The 15,815-nt window shown below is 38.5% G+C and overlaps 1 protein-coding gene and 1 pseudogene across 2 annotated transcripts in view; one reads left to right on the forward strand and one right to left on the reverse strand.

Annotated features, from left to right (window-relative positions):
* KCNB2 (potassium voltage-gated channel subfamily B member 2) overlaps nucleotides 1-15,815 on the reverse strand; it is a 407,231-nt gene that overhangs the window by 314,395 nt on the left and 77,021 nt on the right. The window lies entirely within an intron of this gene.
* Nucleotides 7,643-8,429, forward strand: LOC109027900 (HAUS augmin-like complex subunit 1; annotated as a pseudogene).

Genomic DNA, 15,815 nt, shown 5'->3' on the forward strand with positions numbered 1-15,815 from the left:
CTACTTAGAACAATAGCCCTTAGAGCCCCCAGTTAGCCTGGTTATGTAAAAAGTGATTATGGCATCAGAAGATGCATGTCCATATCTTGCCTCTTTCTTAAATTAATTACTTGAAAGAGTTTTTCAAGGCTCATCCCAACACCCCCAAATACCTTTTGCAGGGTTGTTATAAAGAACAAATGAAAGAACACAGCATCTGACACTGTGCTTGTCACATTAACAGGAGGTGCCATGCATAGTGGTCAAGGGCACCAGTTCTGCAACCAGACTGCCTGAATTAAAATTGTAGCCCCAACATTTTTTCATTGTTGGATCTTGCGTATGTGTCTTAGGCTTTCTAAGGTTTAGTCTCATCTATTCAATGGGGACAATAATCCTTTTAAGAAAATAAAATTAAAAACATATCAAAGTGCTCTGCACAATGTCTAGACAGAACTAGTGCTCAACACATGTTATTAATAACCATAACTGCAATTCAACAAGAGCTAGCTCTATGAACACCTTCTGTACACTGCAATAGAAATGTTAGGGTCATTTAGCTGTATGTAACACATTGCACATATAAGCTGCCCAAATATATTCTGAGTGTGATTGATTACATATTAATTTCAAGAAAACCTTTAAGTCTATTCTATAGAATGTGGCCTTAGATTTGTGGTTTCCTGAATACAGTACAGGCTCCTGGTCCCCCAAGTGACTGGCAGTTCAAATTTGCTGGACACTGGGCCTAGGGTGGACTGTGGCCTGCGTATTCTGGGCATTCTGTGGCCCGTGTGCCTGGGCATTCTGGGGCTACTTATAAAGCCAGGTAGCTTGTGTGGAAACTCAAGCCCTTCTTAGCTGTCTTGTCTGGACACTAGAACTAACATACATGTTGTTCATGAATGTGACTTTGATGTTCTGAAAATGCTGAATGAATCCTAGGTTTTCTTTTAGACAATGGTCTTTCTATAGAAATCAAATCAATAAGCTGATTTTGAAATTGCTTTTCTTATTTTGGTGACTTTTGGCAGTTCTGTATTTAAGCTTTTCAGTATCTTTTTTTTTTTTTGAACTAGTGACATATACTGTATGACTGCATTGTCATGGGACTGCAAAGTTCTGATTCTAAAGCTTCAGCCCATGGAGAACTCGTGTTCTATAGCTGACAACCCCTGTCCTCCCATTCTTTCCTTGAATAAGATCACCTGGTAAGTCAATGCTGAGATATGTCCAGCATTAGTTTTCCTCCTTTGGACCAGAAAAGAAATGCTCATTTTTCTGGGTGCAGTGGCTCATGCCCGCAATCCCAGCACTTTGAGAAGCCGAGGCAGAAAGATCACTTGAGCCCAAGAGTTCAAGACCAGCCTGGGCAATAAAGTGAGACCCTGTCTCTACAAAAAATACAAAAATAACCTGGGCATGGTCACACACGCCTGTAGTCTCAGCTACTTAGGAGGCTGAGGTGGGAGGATCACCCAAGCCCAGGAGGTCAAGGCTGCTGTGAGCTGTGATTGCGTCACTGCACTCCAGCCTGGGTGACAGAATGAGACTCTGTCTCAAAAAATAATAATAAAAGTTAAAAATAAATATTTTAAGTAAATTTTTCTTTCCCATTTTGGGACCACTGAGGTTTTTACTTTGAAATTATAATTGAGATGAATTAAAGCTTCTAAAATGTCTATGTTTTAGATTTATTGAAATACAAGCTCCTCAGAACAGGGACTTCATTTTGTTCACTGCTCCATTTCTAATTCCTCAAAATGTGTCTGGAATACTGAGGGTGTTTGTATCAGTTTCCTGTTTCTATATAACAAATTACCACAAACTCAGTGACTTAAAACAACAGAGGCCTGGCATCTCACAGCTTCTGTGAGTCAGGAGTCTGGACACGGCTTCACTGGGTCTCCCGCTAGTGTCTCACCAGGCTGCTATAAAGGTGTCTGTTGGTTGGTGCTGAGGTCTCATATGGGGCTTGACTGGGAAAGGATCTGCTTTTGTTGGTGGAATTCAGTTCCTAATGTATGTGATCTTGAGGACTTCTATTTCTCACTAGCTGTTGGCTGGAGGCTTCCCTCAGCTCTAAGAGGCCACCCTCAGCTCCTGGCTAGGTGGGCTCCCAACACGGGCAGCCCACAGCATGGCAGCTGGCATCTTCAAAGCCAGCAAGGAGAGGCCCCAGCAGGAGGGGCACTGCGATGTTATGTGATGTAACCAAGTACATCCCACTGCCTTTGCCCTACTCTGTTGTTTTTAAGGAAGTCACAGGCCCCATCCACATTTGAACACCAGGAGGTGGGGGTCATGGGGACCACCATATGAATCTGCCTACTGCAATGCTCAATATGATGTGTTGACCAAACAAATGAATGCAGAATCACAGTATCTTGTTAGTGTGATCAGGCAGGGTTAATCTAAATTTTGAGTCCATTATTCAATTATAATTAGCATATTTTCCATTCCTTGTTCAATGAAAAAAAAACCCATATCTCTGAGCAAAAACCATTTGTTAAAAGCCATCTCAGGCTTATGAAGAAGGTTTGAGAGACATCACAATGTACCACAGAACCACAATGTTATCTTTTTTGTTGTTGAAGAAAGTACTTCCCCAAGCACAAAAGGTTGAAATCCTGTGGTAGGCTAAAATCTGTCAGGAAAAAGGCACTTAATGTGTGCTTCTTCTTCGAGGATGTTTTCCCAGTTTTCTGAACATATAGATAATTGGAGAAGTTTTCTACCCAAACTATCCAATTCCATAGCTTTGACTGAGACACTAGCACAGAAAGCCAAGCATGCATGAGGCAGAATGAAGATATTTAAGAACTTAGCATATATTTGTAAAATAGCTTATGTTTAAGTAATTTACTAATATGAACATTATAGAGATTTGATTGATTTAAACAGAAGAGCAGAGTGAGTAGAGAAATGAGGAGGAGGCATGGCTCCTAATTCTGTCTCTAGTAACGATTTGTAGATAAGCTACCTACCAGCATAAGCACTCTTAACTAATGAACATATGCTTATGCACTGATCAGGAAGCACTCAAGCATCTGGGGGGACATGAAAGGAAGGGGTGATCATGAGGGAACTAAGAAAGCTGGAGCCAGAAAGGACATTTGTACCAATGAGAGCCCGTCTTTGGGGCCAGCCTCAGTGGGTCTGATGCTTCACAACTGTGATTTGGGGCACCTAACTTCTTTATAAATCCATCTTCTCATGTATTAAATAAGGAGAGTAAAGACCTACCTGTAGTGGTTGTCATGAGAATTAATTAACCTAATATAGGTGAAGCTTTTTGAATATGACCAGGAAGACAAATGTGACAAATGAGTTATCTTTTTAATCTGGTCAAGGCCTCCTGTGTGCTGGGAGCCTGGTTCCTCTAAACTAGTTCACTAGGTTGTGACTCATATTTTCCCCTGATAACCTATCCACCTTCCTTCTATTTGTAAAACCTTTTTCAATTCTTTACTGTCCCTGAAATGTGTCCAGATGGTATGGGTTCCAAAGTCTTCTATCAGAACAAACCAGAAACTGCAGATCACAGCCTTCGCTTTTCAATAAGTGACACTTGGTTTTCTTCCCCACTCTGTCCTTGATGCTGCTTCCTTGGGCTCAGAGGTATCTCCCTCTAATCATCTCCAACCCTCCCCTTCAAAGCTGGAGTTAAGTCTCTGTACTCCTGGAATCAAAACAACTCCAGAAAGGCAAATAGCAAGAAGTGCCCCTAAATTGTGACAGGCATCGCTACAATTTAAGTTGATAGAAGGAATTTATTTGCTTCCTCCAGCTTTGGGGATAACTTTCACCCAATCAATACAGCCAGAGAAAGTTAACCTCAACACTGATTGACTCTGACTGACTGGAACAGAAGTCTTTACAACAGAAATGCTGCAGTGAAATGGCAGTATAATTAACACTCAGTCAATGAAGACACACCAAAAATGATATTTGTAAACCTCCAGTTTCCTTCTTATTGTATTCTGATTTTGGTAAAATCAGAATTTGGGGCCCACTCCCTTGTTTTATAGATAGAGAAATTCGAGCTCAGGTAGATGGTGCCTTGAATAAAACCACATGGCAAGTTCTAGCAGGAGCTGGAACAGATCCCAAACAGAAGTGCTGGTGTCTGGGGGCTCTCAGAGCTTTACTACGGGACTTTCTTACAGGTAACTAAGATGCATGGAGCATTTTAGTAGATAGGGGTCGGAGATAAACCCACTTCAAACCAAATTCTACCGAATACAGGTTATGTTTTAGTTAACACTGTTATACAGACCAGAACAATTAAACAATAAGCTCTCTTAACAGATTCTTACATAATCCTATGGCATAAACCCTAGACTAACTTTCAAAGAAGGTGCACAGTAGAGTTTAATTATCTAGATTATTCACATCCTTCTTCATTCCATTCTTTTTTTTAATTTACCTAAAGTATTCAGATTAATTAACCATTTTTGGAAGCTTGACAGAGAAAAAGGGCTTTCATCCCTATCTCACTGTGCAGCTGTACGAAGATGTTTATTCCATCAAGGTTGATCATGATATTCATATCACATTAATTCAGCTGTTCTCTATGATGGCAGATTATGTTAATAACATGTTCGAATGTCTCCTATTATTGGAGGGTCAAGAAATGCTCCAATTAGTCTCAATACTCTTGGATTACAGTGAAAGACTGTGTAGATATTATTGAGAAGACTAGTTACAGAGGTAGGCTTTTCTTCTTCTGAAATCACTTATATGCCACTTAAAATGTCTATAACATACTGAAACTATGCAAACATTTTGATTCCTATTTTACAGAACAAAAAAAGGCCTCAGAAAAGTCAAACACTGTCTATTTTCTGTGTACATTTCATAAGGATTAGACTGTTATCTTATTTATCAATTTATCCCCAACATTTCCCAGAGGGCTTGGTAACATCATAGATACTCATGAAATATGCACTAATTGACAAAATGATTTTTAAAAAATTGATTATAGATAATACAAACATATTTTAAAAGGCAAACTGTTAACCATATATAATTTGTCTGAGGGGCTAATAGAGCAGGTGAAACAACATGAAATAGGAAAATGTTGCCTATGCTTGAGGTTACATGAATACTACAAACACTTATGAGATGTATGAAGACCAGCTTTCAACATTAAACTGGGAGACAACTTTTCAAAATCAGTTTCAAAGGATAGTGAAATCATGCCACAGATTTCATTAGATCCTTATTTTACTTGTGTAATTCATTGAGAATTTTAGTCTAAATTTTATTAAAACTGTGGTGTTAACGCCAGATTATTTCTGTAAAAAGAAAATGACTGCTAATTAAAATGAGTGCAGGCTCAAGGGGATGGATAGCCCATTCTCCATGATGTGATTATCACACACTGCACGCCTGTATCCAAACATGTCATGTACCCTATAACTATATACACCTACTATGTACACACAAACATTAAAAATAAAAAATTATAAATAAATAATTAAAAATGAGTGCAGGGAAATGTTCAAGTCAAGTGATGTCATTACTATGGCATAAAAAGACAAAACAAACCAACTTTCTGGGAAGCAAGAGAAACAACCATTAGCTGAACTGATGATGGTGTCAAGTTGTTATACTCCATCCCATCTTTCAAGCTTTTTGAGAAAACAGATCTGGAAGCTGGGATCTGGACTGGGGGATTTGATCCTTCTGCGGATCTTGACTATCACGTCCTCCACATATACCACCAGATGGCAGAAGCTTCTTGGTATGTATGGGAGGTCGTTACTGACATGTTGGGATTGAGTCACTTGGAACAAATAAAAATATACAGGTCAGAAAGGGTTAAGAGATGAAATGTACATATGTTAGCAGGATTCTTTTAAAAACACATTCCCATAAACTTGTGGTCTTATTTCTTGTATCAAAAGTGAAGACTCATATAAACAGAATCACTTTTATATTAATATTTCCTATTCTGGAATATTCATGAACCAGATGGTTAGGTTTCACAGAAAAACAAAAAATTCTCAGAAAGACAAAAGTCCAGAGACCACATTCACTTGTGTCTAAGGGCCTAAAACGTAATCCAATGGATTAATGTATCTAAAATGTAGTACTGGCCAGACACAGTGGCTCATGCCTGTAATCCCCACAATTTGGGAGGCCAAGGCGGGTGGATCAACTGAGGTCAGGAGTTTGAGACCAGCCTGGCCAACGTGGTGAAACCCCGTCTCTACTAAAAACACAAAATTAGCCAGGTGTGGTAGCAGGCACCTGTAATCTCAGCTACTCGGGAGGCTGAGGCAGGAAAATCACTTGAACCCGGGAGGCAGAGGTTGCAGTGAGCCAAGGTCACACCATTGCACTCCAGCCTGGGCAACAAGAGCGAAACTCCATCTCAAAAAAATAAAATAAAATAAAATACAGTACTGGAAGGCCTTCCAACTTTGGACAACAATGTTGCTAAAGGGAAAGGCTTCGGTTAGAAAGGGACAGTGGGCTTTATCACAGACAAACTTCAGAGGGCACTGAAATGTCTCCCTCTCCTGCACATGTTAGTTCATTTGTATCCTTTAGTTCCAGTAATTTAAGATCCATTAACTACTTCTAGATAGCACTAACTGATATGGTTGATCTTGCAGAAGAGGGACCCAGGTTTGAATCAGCATGTGCTATAAAACGGCCTCTTCTTTTCAGGAGGTGTCTTTGCAGTAGATTCTGGAGAAACAATGATCAGGCTCTCTGGCAGAACATCTAAACTGCCTGTTGGATTTCTGTCTTCCTTGGCAACATTATATTTTAACTGTTTCCCTGTAGAGTAACCAGAAACTTTTGTTTCTCTAAAGTAGTGCTATGTGATAGAAATAGACTAACATTTTTGGAAGAGGTATTTTTAAAAATAGATGTGAACAGGTGAAATTAATTTTAATAATATATTTCATTCACCACAGTATATTCAAAATATTATTGCAGCATGCAATCAGTATAAGAATTTACAAATGAACTATTTCCTTTTTTGTTCTAAGTCTTTAAAACAAATTTGCTGTGTATTTCACACTTATAGCACATATTAATTCAGACTAGCTACATTTGAAGAGTTCAGTAGTTACCATATTGGATAGTTACCACAGCTCTAAGGTATCAACATCTCCAATGAATAATTAAATCCTTTAATAAATCATATCAACCAAATGGTTCTGAAACTTTTTACTGTTACAGTTTTGAAGATTATTTTGTTACCTGAAGCTAACTGACCATGTCTGTACACTGTGAAATACTGAGAAACTCTTTCTTTGTGGATGATAAGATTTAGATAAAATAAAATTTGAAGATAATAAAATAAAATTCTTGAAATGAAAATTAGTAAATAAGGGGCTTGCGGGGCACTTCTTCCTTGAGGAGTTCCATGTGAAGTGGCAGGACTGGCAGCTATGGAGCCCCAGGAGGAGAAAGAGGTGCAGGTTGCTGTGTGATTTAAAAAAAAAAAAAATGGAGGTAATCCCATTTACCTCATACCCATACTCAAAATCTCATACCCATAGTATGAGGTGAACCTATGAATTAGAGATTTTACACCACCTTTTAGAATGCAACAAGCTCCAGGACAGGGATGTCTACCTGGTAATACATGACTTGAAACAGGCAGAAAGCAAGTGAATATAAATCAGAAGCCAAGCCTCTTCAAGACCTTCTCATGGAGAGTGTGAACTTTTCCCCTGCCAGTCTCTCCAGCACTGGTTCCAGGTATCTGAATGCTTTGGTTGACAGCACATCGCCCTTGAAAATAAGATACCTCACTAGCTAGGTTTATCCATGCAGTGAATAATTCGACATCTGATCTTTCAAACAAAATCCCAAACTGAAGAAATCAAGATTGAATGGGAAAATCTCGAAAAAAAACTAACTGCAACATTAATATTGGAAAAATGTCAAAAAGAGGATCTCAAGAAAGTAGAGTTTCATTTGTCTTTGGAAAGGGTCAAAGTCGACGGTCATCTTCAGAACAGGGATGTTCTAAAAACAAAGTCAGAGGAGTTCAGATTTGAAATCAAAGCTGCAGAGGAGTCACTTTCAGCCAGAGGCATGGATGCTTCTCCATTTCATCAGTCCCTAGTAGCGGTATCAGAGAAACTGGCAGAGTTAAAACGACAGACCATACCTTTGAAGAAAAAAATGGAGTTCTATTTAGATTTAATGCTGAATCCATCTCTTGCTCAAGTGAAAATTGAAGAAGCAAAGAGAGAATTAGGTAGCACTGAAGCTGAACTTACAAAGAAAGTAGACACAATGGAACCGTGACCAGAGACAAATAAACATCATTTTCCTTAAAAAAGTAAATTGAATAGGACTTTACAGACTTCCTTTTTCCTCTTGTAATTGCTTAATAATGTAATTTGTGTTTTTAGAAGAGATAATAATGTCATAATTGATCAAATCATGGTTTCTTGTTGTGTATAGCAGTTTCTGTGTCCAAATATACAATGTTCATATTAAAATACGTTTTCTCTGAAAAAAATGAGTAACTAAAATTCTTTCACTAGTGTTCTATTTCAATATCAACTGCAAAATAATAAAAATTTATGTTTATTAAAATCTTGTAGTTTTATCAACTAGTTGGATACATGACAACACAGCAAACATATTTTTAAACTAACACTTAGGGTGAATTAACAGGCAAGAAAAAGAAGGAGAGTTTCTCTGATTCTAAGGGTACAAGACCTCAAAAATAATTTGGGGGCACTATTTGGTTTTGATCTTGAGCTTACTTCTCTGTTTCTAGTTCCTACAGAAACCTGAATCATTTGGGATGTTAGTTCTTTGGGATTTTTTTTTTTTTAACACACATGTGCATCTTGCAAGGATTATGAGCTAATGTCAGTCTACATTGCCATCTCGGTAGGCATTTTTAGCTTTCCCACCATACAGATGCAGCCACACAAGGGGCTGCAGGAGAAACAGCAGTGTGTGCAGGTACCAAGGTGAGTGGGAGGCTGTGCAGCACCAGCCACTGCATAATGAAAGACTCCAGATGTCACTGCCGATGTTCCATGCTGTGAACCCTGAAGTCATTCCACCACATAGTTATAACCCTCACTAAAGAGCTTCAGACACCGCTTAGATAATATTATGGTGTGTGTTTTCTAAAATAGGCTGTAGACAGCACTTGCCAAAATTTGCTCTATTTTTAATTAGTTGTTTATTACTTGGGGCCGGGGCCGGGGGGGAGGTGGCAAATTTAGCATCTGGGAAAACCACTAGATGGAGAGTTTATAAGTAAGGGGAAGGCATGCAACCTGGATGACTAAGACAAACAGGGTCAGTTCCAAGTAGCAGTGAAATAGTGACTGAATAATTAAGGGTCTACCATAAAAATGTCCACTAATCAAAATGAGCTATAGTCTACTGTCATTTTTTTTTTTTTTTGCACTTCTGTGATGCTAGCCTATACTGACAAAAATGCACTGGTTTCTGCTCCACGTTGAATAAGTGAGGACCACATGGAAATTTCAGGGCATGGAAGTTGATCCTGCCACTCAAAGATGAGAGTTCTTCAGGTCTCTCTGGAGTTGGATGGAGAAGGCAGAACATCTGATTTGGGTGCCAAATCCCTGCCTTTCTAAAACAATGTTCTCTTGCCTCCATCCCAAATCCTGTCCTTGCCTATCTTCCTTTTCTCTCTGCAACATACATCACTGGCTATCTTTGTTTTGGAATTGGAAATAAGAGTGTTTTCTTCCAAAATACTGCTCAGACACCAGGTGGGAAACTATCATGTTGGAAAGATGGGAGGATTGGGGCAACATTAGTATACAGGTTTCAGGCAGAAGGTGACATAAGGATACCTCCTAGCTAAGAAAAGTGGAGGAAAGAGAGGGAAATGAAAAGGCACAGACCATTTCCCCCTGACCCTGGCCTCACAGATGCATCTGTGACCCTTTATTATTCAGTCACTATTTCACTGCTACTTGGAACTGGCTTGCATAAATCACAATTGAGCAGACACATGGCTCGAGGTGTGAAGCCACAGAGCATTACAAGAGAGAGAGAGGAATTGTGGAAGCCATTTAGTTAAGCAATGTGTAAGAGCCGTGAGATCCATTTAAGCCCCTCCAATCTTCCTCCATCAGATTTCAGTAATAGGCAAAGGACAGAATACAGAGCTCTGAGAAAACTGCCTATTATATTAACTCCTCCTCTTCATATATGCAGTAAATATTTATTAATTTTCTCTCTGTGCTCCAGGTATACCTTCAGGTCCTAGAAAGAGCAACAACCTAAATAGGCAAAAATCCTTGCTCTGATAACCTTTGCATTCCATGGGAAGAGGAAGACAGTAAATAAATGCATACACAGATAAGAAAATTTCAGACAGTGCTACATGAAATGAGGTGCTTGACAATTCAGACAGTGCTTTGAAAATGAAGCCAAATAAAGTGATAGAGATGAAAGGGGTTCCTTTGCATGGGGTAGTTTGATGAACCCTTAGAACCACATTTAATATATGAACTGAGACCTGAATGAAAAAAGAAAAAAGCCTAAGAGCTAGAGAATTTTATGCAGGTTGAGATGTGGCTGACTTTGGTGATTTAAAAGTTTCATAAACATTGGAATAAAAAAAGCCTGGTAAGACTAACTCTTAACACTCATGAGGTTATTATATGTGACACTGTTTTGTTGTTAGCTTCCACTAGCCATAAGCATGCCACTTGCACAATCAAAATCCATAGTGATTTTAAAATTACAGCTATAGTTCTACTGCAGATCTAATTTTATAGCAATTCTAAATGGAAGCTTGAATGGGCAAGAAATAAAAGCTGACAATTTGGAAAGGCCCTCCACTTAATTTCAACAAAATGTGCAAACTCAAAAGGCATCCTTCGACTTAAAACCTAAGCGAGAAAAGGTGACATGATTGAGAACCTTAAAATGCCTGAATCTCTTCATGTACCTCAGAAAAGCTTTTTTTTCCCTTGTCAATAGGTAGCCTTGGGGTTCATGAACTGGAGATAGTTAAAGATTGAGATAATCCTGTACAAGCCAGCCAGCATTTCAAAAGCAATAAATTATTTTCTGCTCAACTTAAACTTAAATTATCTTTTGTTCACTAACTTACAAAACTTATCAAAGCAAGTTATGATACTTGCAGCTGAGAGCTTAAAGACTCTACTGAGAATGAATCTGTTGATCTTATCTGACTTTCTTCCTTCATCTATTTATTTCATTCACTCACCTTTAAAAACTGTGCCTCACTTGGGCAAAGAAAACTTTTTTGCCCTATTCAACTTGTTATAAACTTTCCAAATTTTAGAGTACAGTAGAGGTATCAAAGTTTCCAGCCTACAATATATGAGTTTTCACATTATTCGCTCTTAGTAATCCCCCAAAACACACCCATCCCCAATGGTCTGGCCTCTTAAGGGGCAGAACAGCAGTTTTCAAAATGTGGCCCAAGGGACCAACCAGCTCTAACCAATCACCTGTATGTTTGTTTAAAATGCAGATTTCAGGCTCCACCATGGGCCAAATAAACTAGAAACTTATGGGGCAAAACCTTGAAATCTGTATTTTAAACCAGTACCCTAGGGAATTCTCGTACAACTGAGAAGCCAAACTACAGAGGATTAAAGGCAGTTTTTGCTTCATCTTGTGCCTCGTATGCCCCTCAGTGTGTGATTTCAGAGCCATGTAGCAGTCAGTATTAAGCCGAACCACAGGTTGCCAAGTGCTTTCACACACAACATCTTGTTTCATTCTCATAACTACCCTGTGAGAGGCAGACAGGTCTGTGAGTTTCATTTTGGAGATAAGGGAACCTAGATTCAGAGAAAACAAATGACGTATCCACTATATGTAATTAGTAAAAGGCAGACTTGGGGCTGTTTCAGGTCTATGGAGCTCCATGCTCCTGTTTTCTGGACAGGGCTTCTTTTCCCTACCCACCGCAAACGTGGAGTCCAAGGGCCTGCTCAGGCAGCTGGTGTTATGTGGGGAGGTTTGGTTCTCCTCATGGTGTGAACCGATGCTGCTTCCTTAGCCACTTCTATCATCTGCTCATAGGGTCCTGCCTCCCAGGGACAATACATAGCCTCTGCTTCTTTGATATTTTTGGTCCCTCAAAAGTATTTCAGCATTTAGCCACCTAGCTCACATGGGCCATTGTGTGGTTATATGTAAGTTATGGCATCTCTGAGTCTCCAAGGAAATCATGTCTCCTCTGAACTTTTCTGTCAGGATGGAGTGGGGACAGGAAATTATTTAAGAAATGAAATAAGACGTTTTCAGAAAGGACAGAACCAACGGAAGGGAGACAAAGACTTTGAGCACCTAGTCACAAGATGACAGATTTAAAGCATCCTGAAGCAATGCTTATTAGAAAAGTCCTATAAGAGCAGGAGCCCTTATAAACACCTACTCTTCAGCACAGAGAACAAGAGCAATTGTGTCCACTAACTACAAACAGAGACTGGCATCTATGCTGCTGCGCTCAATCCCCCATTTCACTGTGAGATCTCATTTCACTGTAAGAACAATATGCTCAGGTGAGGAGGATTCCTTTAACAGCACAAGAAATTGAGTTTCCAATTTAAAAACCTTATCTACCTTCACAGGGCTATTAGAGTAGAGCTAGGATTTGAACCCAAGTCCTCTCTGATTCCACACCTACCATCATGCATTGACCCTTTAGGATGACAACAAATCCTTCAATGGTAGAAACTAATATAAAGACATCATAGATATCTTTCTGTATCTATAAAATACATACATTTAAAATTAAAAGGTGGTTCCTTGCTGTTTGGCATCCAATCGATATCTAATAAAACTATTTTTACCCAATAAACAGCACTGGGAGAAGAGGTTGTGATGTTATCAGAAACAAGAGTTGCCTACTGCAGATTGTACATTACACTCTTTTTCAGGAGCAAAACTAATTTACATCAATGTGTGACTAGCTACGTTTCCTCATCCTTCCTAGCAGAAAGGCAGCATTTCTACAGGAGAATCCACTGCTACCTGACTAAATTTAGATCGTCCACATTTATGCTTTGAGTTGGTGTCATTATCTCAGCAACAGTGTGGGAGTTTAAACCCATAATCTCTGCGTATTGAGAATGGGTAAGATCCCATCTGAATAACTGCAAGAGCTCAAGAAATTCACTCTTTCACGTGACTTCATTCTGGTGATGAATTTTAAATGTGGACCATTCTGAATTTACAGCAGAAGAAAGGAACTCTGCTAATTGAATGCTCAATGTGCCAATGACAGCAACTAACAAGTGCACTGTTTAACCACATCAAGGGTTTACAATGGGACTACAATGGAGGCGTGAATATGGTCACCGGATACCCCTGAGTGGCTAGGAAAGGCCAATGTGGATTGAAATTTACTTCTGGTAGTACAGCTTAGACTGAGGGATGATGTATCACCAACTGAACACACTCCACAGATGGTCAGATCTTAATACATAGTGAAACATTAATTTGATATAACAGGGATTTTATTTTTATATTTTGTTTCTTCCAAGTCAAATGCTGCTGAAACATGGAACTACTTAGAAATATCTGTCTAGGTGCGTAAGACAAATCTTCATAGTCTGTCAGTGACTCAATGTATATTGGATAACAGTGTGAAAGATACTTAAAACATTATTTTTTGAGGAATATAAATTCAGTCATCATAGACATAGTGGCAGGTTCCCTAAGGACTTGCAGAGGCCAGATGTGATCGCCTGCTTTGTTGGTTTTGCTTGTTTGTAGGGTTTTTTTTCTTGCTATGATTGAATTTATCTGCAGATAATTGCCTGTTTGAAATCCACTGTTTTCACTTTTATTTTCAGCTTATCTTTCTAAATTCAGATTCACTCTCTCTGGCCATAGTGTGGAAAACACAATAATGATACAGTGGGACAGAAACAGACAGTCCATATGTAACCATGGGGCAGTTCTTGAGCCATTGTTATCTAGTTTTCTTTTATTCCACAACACTTATTTGTGAGATTGTGTGCACATGTGTGCACATGGCACATATGTAAATAAACTAATGCTAACTTGATAGAAATGTTATTTCCAGAGGAGAGCATATCTTCTAACAATACTGTCATATTTAATTTTCCAAAAATGTTAAAACAAAGAAAATCTAACTTTGATATCTACTGAAAAGAACATTTCTGCTGATTTTCTCATGCTGTACTTTATATTAAAAAAATAATTCTTAGCAAGTTAAAACCTGAAAAAGCTTAGAAGTTCTAAGGACCAAAATCATACTTGCCTCAGGAAAAATCAATTATTTCATCCAGTAGCATTCAGATGTCCATTTTACCTCCACAAAGCCCAAGGCAACTGTTTCTGTTTATCTTGTTCTAGACTTTGACCCTGATGTCTCAGTTCCTAACACTGTCTGCTTCAATGTGTTTATTATGAAGACCTAAATTAGAACCAGATTTTCAGGGGCAAGTGTTTCTAACTACCATAGCATCTTCCATGATGTAATTTGCTTAAAGAGATGGAAAACTTAAAGAAGGAAGAAAGCAGGGCAAAATGTCATCAGTATGAATGACAAAGAACTGGAAGCGATATCTGACTCTAGAAATTCACCAGCAAGTCTCCCATTAAGTTTTATTTTACTTCCTTGTGTTTTCAAAGATTATGTTGCTTATGTTTACATTTACTAAAGTTGAGTACCTGTATAACAAGTCTTTGGTCACTTGTGGACAGGTTAAATGTCACTCTTCACTGAGAACACTGCATTGTTCAATCCTTTGATTTTAGAACAATAAATCATTTATATGTGTTAATTAAGTTGGAATGGGGCAATAGTCAGGCTTATGATGTTAATGCTTACTATCACTGGAACTGCTGTGAATTAAGAAGTCACAGAATTTATTGATGGTAAGTTTCAAGTAAAATCTTATAATGATTGCATGGAATATACTGCTTGAGAGTATCTGAAGTTTTTATGGAGTTTTTAGGTTTCTATATACTATTTCACTTGAACTCAAGAGTGAGCGAGCTGGCATTACTTTTTCTATTTTAAATAACAGTTTGCGTTTAAGGATTTTTTTGACATGTTTCAGGCAAAAATATTAATTAATTGATTAATAGTTATTTAGTCCTTGTCACAAATCCTATTGTTCCCACTTGAAAATGAAGAAAGTGAGGATCCAGAAAAAAAAAATGGGTTTCTTAAGGTTGGGCAGCAAGTGGGCTACCTAGGATTTTAAGCCAAACTGGAGTGAGCCAATGCCTGATCTTTTTTATTCTCATGTATCACCAATATAAGGCAAAAAGTTGCAATTGGCAGAACAATACACTTAAAAGGTGCTATGAAATAGAAGGTATCCCTTCCATAGTCCATTGTAAAGAGCTCAGTGTGCCATGCAGTAAACAGCAAAGCCGGTTGCTACACACATCCTCTCTGCCTTCCTGTTCCTAAAAAGATCATGGGCAGTCCTCATGGCAAGGGAGTCTTTCTCATCATAGAAAATACAGATCATTGAAAGTCCATATTGCAAGATACAAACATCATAGGTGATTAAAATAACAAGGGAGATGTTGGCAGATTCACATACCGAACTTCAGTGTGCTGGCGTCACAAATACCCAAGAGTTGCAAGCTTGAAAGCAGTGAATCAACTCTGTTCCCAGGGGAGCATCTGAAAATACGGTGACCCTATCTACACTTAAGAGACTTGTTTAGATAATTTTTATTGCAAAAGACTTTTTGTGAAAGGTATTGGCAAAATTAATACAGGTATCTATCTTGTAATACTAATCAACTTTAAAAATGATATTTTAACATCATCCATATGCATAATTGTCAGGAATCTATAAGAAAATACTAATAACATTCTGAGG

Source organism: Gorilla gorilla, chromosome 7, assembly GCF_029281585.2.
Source record: "Gorilla gorilla gorilla isolate KB3781 chromosome 7, NHGRI_mGorGor1-v2.1_pri, whole genome shotgun sequence".
NCBI lineage: Eukaryota > Metazoa > Chordata > Mammalia > Primates > Hominidae > Gorilla > Gorilla gorilla.